The sequence below is a fragment of the Aethalodelphis obliquidens genome, unplaced genomic scaffold (genome assembly GCF_003676395.1).
Source record: "Aethalodelphis obliquidens isolate GAN/ISIS:26980383/991018 unplaced genomic scaffold, ASM367639v1 scaffold2, whole genome shotgun sequence".
Taxonomy (NCBI): Eukaryota; Metazoa; Chordata; class Mammalia; order Artiodactyla; family Delphinidae; genus Aethalodelphis; species Aethalodelphis obliquidens.
Window position 1 is genome coordinate 16,814,326 of NW_020837946.1, and position 8,023 is coordinate 16,822,348.

General features: G+C 38.3%; 2 pseudogenes; one reads left to right on the forward strand and one right to left on the reverse strand.

The window, feature by feature from the left end:
* The first annotated feature begins 442 nt into the window (after window positions 1–442).
* LOC113624555 (40S ribosomal protein S16-like) lies at window positions 443–876 on the forward strand (annotated as a pseudogene).
* A 146-nt stretch (window positions 877–1,022) lies between these two features.
* Window positions 1,023–1,191, reverse strand: LOC113624560 (40S ribosomal protein S29 pseudogene; annotated as a pseudogene).
* Window positions 1,192–8,023: the final 6,832 nt, after the last annotated feature.

Sequence of the window (8,023 nt, forward strand, 5' to 3'; positions counted from 1 at the left end):
TCCTGTCACTTTTGATCCATCCAGTTAGAATTTGGAAAACACAGATTCTTAAATACAGCAAAATACTAGATCTTCTCTGATAAAATCCATTGGAAGTTAGAGCTATAAGGAGAGCCTTGTTGACTGAGACTAACTTGTTGATTTTGTAAGTGAGTCACCTGACCTAGGTGTCTTTCTCAAGGTCACACAGCTAGTTTGTGGCATCTGTAGGTCTGGAAACCAGGTCTCCTCACTTGTTGCCCAGTGATTGTTACACCATGCTTCCTGGCTTCCCCTCAACCTCAACAGTTGAATTCTTTCCTGGAGTCTGGGAGACATAAGGCAAAGTTGGAGAGCAAGTGCAGGATAGAAAATATGCAAGCAAAAGATGTGTACATGTAACACTTTTCTGGTTACAGCACTATGAGGTGAGGAGCTCTTGTCTACACCAGCAGCCCTGTGATCCAAGGGCCCTCTGCAGTTGGTGCAGATCTTCAGATGCAAGCAAGCAGATGGCCATAGCCATGGCACACTGCAAATGGAGCAATGGCCTCATCAGGGTGAATGGCACCCCTGGAGATGATCAAGCCATGCACACTGCAATATAAGCTACTGAAGGCTGTTCTGTTTCTGGGCAAGGAGTGATTTTCTAGGGTGGACGTCTGAGTCTCAGTGAAGGGTGGTGGTCACATGGCCCAGATTTACACAATCTACCAGTCCCTCACCAAAGCCCTGGTGGCCTATTACCAGAAATACATGGATGAGGCTTCCAAGGTGGAGATCAAAGACATCCTCACCCTGTATGACTAGATCCTGCTGGCAGCTGATCCTCATTACTGTGAATCCAAAATGTTTGTAGGTCCTGGTGCCTGTGCTCACTACCAGAAATCCTACTGATGAACCCATCATGAGGATCAAGGATCACCTTTATAATAAACAGTGGTTGTAGGATTTGAAGTCTAAAACAAAAAAAAAGTACAAGGAGCTAGCATTGTTTCTGCAGTAAGGTAGATGTCTTGGATGGTCTATTCAAGGGAGTTCACCTAGTCCAACTTAATGAAACCTACAACCTTTATGTACTGAGGAAACACTGGCTACACACACTGAAGCAGTATTTCTGGATTATACATGCCAGTTTGAGCAGATGTGGCATGGGCAAGAACCCCGGCTGAATTTTCTCTGGTGGCTCCAGTAGAGCTGTTGATGACCCATCTTACTTTCTCAGATGCAATGAGGCACAACACAAAGAGACATGTACCAGTGGAATCTTCAGAGATTATGCTATATCCGGGACAACTTGCTTTGGTCTCACAAATTGGTTCTGCAGGAATATATACAGTCCCTCCATTTAGACAAACTGAGGACTGGGGTGTTGAAGTCAGGATCAGGAGCCAGTACTGGATACTGAGGCAGAGTTCACTGGTCTCTGGGCTTTAATGAGAAGGGTTGAAGGAGATGGGTAGACCTGGAGACTAAAGGGAAGTTACTGAGTTAAAAAAACAAGACCATAAATTGCCAACTTGAAGCCAGGCTGAATGGGAACATACAGATACAGAAGCAATGAGATGGAAATCTAATGAGAGAGAAAGCTTCAAGTTCAAGTTCAAACCTACAAGGATGAAAGGACAGCTGCAGCACCTTTGTATCTAGCTCCTCCCATCTTAGGTATGTGTGGAGAGGTACCTCGTCCACACTATCATACTGACACGACTGTTAAGAGATTCTCTCTGCTTCAGCTCTGATGGAATCAAATTTGTATTCACTCCCACTCCCCTCACTAAACTTTGTGGATTTCTCTCTTCATGGTTATTTTAGCCTATTGGTCAAGTGATGTGTTTGGAACCAAAGGGTTTCCATTATTATTCATGACTTTACAAGAATTGCTATAAAAAGACAGTTGACTCAGCATTCTTAGTTTATCAAATGAATTCACATGAAGCTAGATTATTTTTCTCTTCTTTACGATCTACTTTTCTCCTCTTAAAGGATTTTTGAATTAATTTAAATGTCCTATTTTTAAAATTTTTTATAGACCCATTCAATGACATAGTTCTCCTTTCTACCTTCCCAAGAAACATCATGAATTCATAGTTTAAAACCTTACACATAATGAGATCATGTCATTTTTAAGGTCATGGCTTCCATAAACAAATTATCAATCTGATTTTCGTGAAACTCTCACTTTAATTTCTTTCTGGGATGTTGTATATCTAGAGGCCTTCCTCCAATGCCACCTAGTCTGAGTGTCGATTTACATGTTTTTAAATACAGTGGGCAATTTCTGATTGGATGTCATTTCAGCTACGGTGAGGACAGATCTGTACCCTAACTTCTCCCCTTTTTTGTGCCCACTTGTACATTCAGTCATGTAACCTTGGAGATGACTAATCCATTTTCACCCAGCATTATACGAGTGCTGAGATACAGTCTGAGTGGTGCTAATGAACCCAATGTTTTGGGGCTGATTGACAGGAGAGCTCCTTATTCCATGAACTACCCCTCATAGAGCCATCTTGGGAGAGTGTATCATGGGTTATAAGGAGAACAGGGCAAAAGGAGCATGGTTGCACAAGTCCCAAAACTTGCTTATGAGAAAAGTGATTAAAAATCCTGTTGATTGGTAGTCAGAACCATCATATTTTCAAGAAAGACCAGAACAGTACTCTGGGTAGCTATGATTCAATATTAATTCATTGCTTGGAGATTTCCATTTCTTGTTTATATTCATTTACTTCATTGCTTTATTATACTCAATTTCACTCTTTATTTCCCACATTGTTATTGTTAATGGTGTAATTGATGAAGTATGCTCTGCTAAAGTGATGTGCATTTTTTATAGCTGCCTTCTCTAGGCACAGTAAAAACCCTAAACAGCCTTGAAATTAAATGTAATATATTTGCATCTGTATAGTTTTTATTTTAGCATCTGGAAATCATTTAGCCAGTTATTTATTTGAAAACTGGCCTTAGAGCAGTAAAAGACCATGCATTGAAGTGTGTCTATACTGAGCTACTGAGTCAAACCCAGGCTAGAAACTGTGATTGAATCCAGACAGGCTGCTGACCCAGTGGAGAAGGGCTGTACTAACACAAATTGGAACCATCACTGATTCATGAAAGATGAGAATCACAATCTACATCACCTGAATTTCAGTTCTAGCTCCAACCAGCATTAGCAGGTAGACAGCAAACCAGTAAATTCCTTGCTGGTTTTCATGATTAGATCTGAAACCCAGTTATCATGGGGATCCTGGGAGGGAATGTTTTCTCCTACTAAGGAGAGCAGAAATACGAACAGGTTGAGCTTGCTATCAAAGGCATATGTTATATGTTTTCTACAAAATTAATCTCAAGGGATTGAGGAGGGGAGTGGGGTGATATGAGATGGTAATTGACAATTTGGAGAAAATGCAAGGAACACACAGGGACAGAGTTTTTGAAGACAATAGACGCATATAAAATATATGAGAAAGCCTTTGAAAAAATAATTGCTCAAATTTCAAAACAAAGTTACAAGGTCTAATGTCCCTTAACATCCTGACCAGTACACAGTATTTTTCCATAAACCTCAGTTGCTTCCACCTTACCTCTTATCACTTCTCCCTCATCCCTTCTTTCTTGCTTATATCGTTTTCCTTTCTTTTTAAATTTTTTTGAATAGGCTTATTTTACGGTAAATTTTCATAATTAATGGAAAAATTGTTTGATGTTCAAAAATGTGGCTTATGTTCTATTTTTCAGAAATGCTGTGCTGAGGTACATTTTGTAGACTATAGTAACTCTTTATAACCTTGTCACACTCAAGCCAACGCTTTATAAAATGTGAGTATAATGTTGGCTTTCACAATTAAAAAGGAATCTGGAAAACTGGGGAAGGTGTCAATGACAGGCATATGGAAAGCCCTGAAAGGATGAAACTAAAGAACTGGATGAGTCATTAATCCAGACCCTGTTCTCTTACAGCTGAAAAAAACTGCGGTACAAAAGGGGGAAAGTTTTATTACAGTTAACAATTTTATCCTTCCTGTTTCCATGCTTCTGAAGTCCACACAACTTGAGAGCTGGACCTCCAAGTAAATGAGTATTGTACATAACAGTTCGAGTGTCATACCTTGACATAGTAGATGCTCAATAAAATGTTAGCTCCCTGTAGTGGACAGACTCTAAGATGACCCCCAATTATCTCCATTTCCTAGTATTCATGACCTATGTAATCCCCTCCCTTCTTCAGTGTGGGCTAGACCCATGATAGCTGCTAACAAACAGAATTCAGTAAGAGTGATGAAGTCCACTTCCATTAAAAATTGCATAAGATTTTGGCTTACATTGTGCTAGCAGACACTTTTCCTTGATGGTTTTGAGGAAGCAAGCTGCCATGCTCTGAACTGCTCAGTGGAGAGTCACACAGAACAAAGAATTGAGGGTGGCCCCCAGTCAACAGGCAGCAAGGAATGGAGGCCCTCAATGCAACAGCCTTCTAGGAACTGAAACCTTCCAACACCATGGTGTTTGGTAGCAGGTCATTACCATTTGAGCATTCAGATAAGATCCCAACTTTGAGTACCACCTTCACTGCAATCTCGGTTGAGACACTCTAAGATGCTCAAAGCCCTTTGCTTATATTTCTGGCACGTTGAGATTATGAAAATAATACGTGTGTATTGTTTTAAGCAGGTAAATTTTGTGGTAATTTGTTACACAGCAATAGGTAACTAATATACACCATCATTTACCCATCCCTCCCCAATATATGAGACCAGTTTTGCTTCTGGAGCCCTATAAAGAAGTTGTCTCAATCTCCTTTTACTAAATCTTCACCCTCTGCCACCATTTTGTCTCTGGATGACACATTCTTTGTACTACATAGTCCATCTTTCTTTTTTTTTTTTTTTCCTGCATTTATCTTCTCCCTTGAATCCCAGACACCAAGATGAAGTCCTGGGCTCCTTTTTCCTGCTACTGGACCATCCTTAAGAAGATAGGATTTTCATTAACTACTTGCTGTGTTCATTTGCTATAATATATGCCCAACTTTGCTTGAATCAAAACCTCAGATCTTGGACACTATATAGAAGAATGCTACTTAGTCCTTCCCTGCCTACCTTAGATTATTATTTCAGATCCTTGTCTGTGTAATAATTAGTTGGTGGTTATATTTCTAAATCTATATTCCAGACTTTACCTAGTTTTTTTTTCAGATGCATCCAAACTCCTGATCTGATCCACAGTGTTATATCATTGAATGAAATTATTATTAACAGTGTCCATGATATCACTGAATCAAAGGCTTAGAGGCAAAGCCAAGACCAGATTGGATTTTCTTAGCCCTTGTTAAATAATCTTTCTACAACCTTTTGCAGCTTCCTTGAAAAGATAAAAAGACAACAGACCATCTGGCACAGACAAAATAAAAACAATCAATGATGATTTTCAAGTATATTCATAAAGGTTGTTGCTTTTTCATTTCCACTGGGGTTGGAAGAAGAGAAAAGGTGCTTAAGCTGTGTGCCACGTACCGAAAATTATTTATTATGGCAATATTTTCTTGAGAATGCTGTGAAAATTCCTTCTAGAGTAAATTTCTTTCTACCTAGGATATGTCCAGTATTGTACATGAAGGCAGAAAATGGCCTAAATCACCTCGAGCATCCAGCACAATGCTTCTTATCTAGTAGAGATTTAACAAACAGTTTAAAGTAAAAGGTAAATCTAACCTTGAATTCTAAGATAAATGAGCCATTGACAGAAATGGAAACTACATAAATAAAATCCAAGAGACAGCACAATTGGTATTTAGGTACATAATAAAATCTACTCTCTGTAAAGTTGGAAAATAATATTTGAAATCCTACCTTAAACTGTCTACTTAAATGGTTCATGTTGATATATCTACCTAACACAAAACACAGGGTTACTTCCTCAAATAAGTTAAACATTTGAAAACACAATGTTAAAGAGTGAAAAGATCAAGGTAAAGTTATGTCTATCTCTTACTGGAAAAGTGATCAGTTTTGACAAGTCAGCCTCGGACAAGATAACAACCATTTATAATAACCATACATATGTGTGAAGTTTGATTTCACCAATCATAATATGGTCAGTTTAAGTGTTGAGCAATCTTAATGGCCATTTCTCAAGTGATTAGTGATATCAATAGCTAACAGGTCTTATGCATTTAACAAGTTTTAGATATTATGGTAATTGTTTTCCATGAATTATCTCATTAAATCCTTACAGCAACACAATTACATATAGAAATTATGATTATATCTATGTACTAGATAAGAGAAACAAAATAAGAGAGGTTAAGAAATTTGCCCAAAGTCACATAGTTAATAAGGGATGGAGTCGGGCTACAATCTAAACAGTCTGATTCGAGTACAGTAAGTGCCCTACATCTGAACCTTCAAGTAGCGAACTTTCAAAGATGGGAATGTGCATTTGCATGTCCAATCATGTAAGTTAGTTCACTTGTCTGGCATACATGGTCAAGTGCATGCATTCTCTACAAGTGGTTGTGCTTTTGTGTACTTTACTGTACAGTACTGTATAGAGTACAGTAGTACAGTATTTTAATTTCAAGCCCAGGATGTCTGGAAGCAAGTGTAAAAGCAGCGGTGGTAGGTATTATAAACCTATGACAGTACAGTACTATATAACCGATTGTGTTAGTTGGGTATCTAGGCTAACTTTGTTGGACTTATGAACACACTCTCGGAACGGAACTCATTTGTATGTAGGGGACTTAACTGTATGTGCTCCTTACCACTGCAACATAGAGTGCCATGGCTAATCTGACTGTAGTGCACAGAAAAGTATTTCAATCTATTGATTACAAAATCATGTTAACTGTGTTGAGCACTTATGATCAGTCCCTTTGAGGATAAAGTAATGAACAAGATGTGGATCCTGTTCTCAGGAGGCTTACAGGTTACGATTATAACTTGCTTACAGCTTCATTACTGAAATTACAGGAAGAAAAGAAAATCCCATGATTCTCTGAGAGTTGAGATTCCCTTTCAAATGAAGTGGACACCAGCACGGCCTGAAGGCTTTTTTATGGTCCTCACATGTGTAGAGAGCAGGCAGGAAATTCCAGGAGGTTCATGCTTCTTGGAGATGCACTCAGCCAATGACTGATGGGGTTGGAGGATAAATATTTCCGCTTCCTCACCCTTCAGATAGAATATCTCTGAAATGTAATCTATATGACTTCTAGAGTTCCCCAGCAAGACTAAGCCTCAGTTGCCCAAAGTGATAACCTGCATATGATAAAATAGTTTATTGACTTGCATCCTTCCTTGTCTCACTTTTCAATCCTCTCCCAAAACTGCGTGGAATCACCTTCATATTACACTTACTTATATTCAAATCTTTGATTCAGAATCTACTTCTGGGGGAACCCAAAATAGGATAATTTTTGAAATAATATTATTTCAATAATATGAAAATTCACTGTCTTGTTCTACTTCTTAGTGTTTTCCCCATTGAAAAAGAGTGTTTTGCTCTAAGACCGGCAGGTTTGAAAACTTCAGGTTTACATAAAGTTTGTTGGATTATTTTATGACAAAGAAAGTGAAATGCAATGGGGAATTCTTGATAGAAGAGAAGATTGAGCTATCTTTGGTATGTTTCTCAAGCCTAAAAAACCTATTCTAAGGCAGCCTCCGGTACCTGTCAGAACTGAAGCCTTTGTGTCTTAACATATCAAGTAGTGACTACAACCTACAGAGAAGAAATTCTTCCTCAAATATTTTCAAAAGGGATACTGTCTAAGAGAAGTCAAGTAAAAAAGATACATGATCAGGACAGTAGGTCAAAGAGTAGAGGAGGTTTTGTATAATGAACAGGTCTCAAAAATGAAAGTCATGAAAATTGGATTCTAACCCTCCTTTTGTTCCTAAAAAGCTACATCACTCTAGGAAAGCCAGTTCATTTCTCATGGCTTTATTTTCACGTAAAACAATGTTTGATTAGATTGATTTATTTTTTTTAATTATTTTTGAATAAAATTATATATTAGCAGACTAGTAGTTGCCTGGGG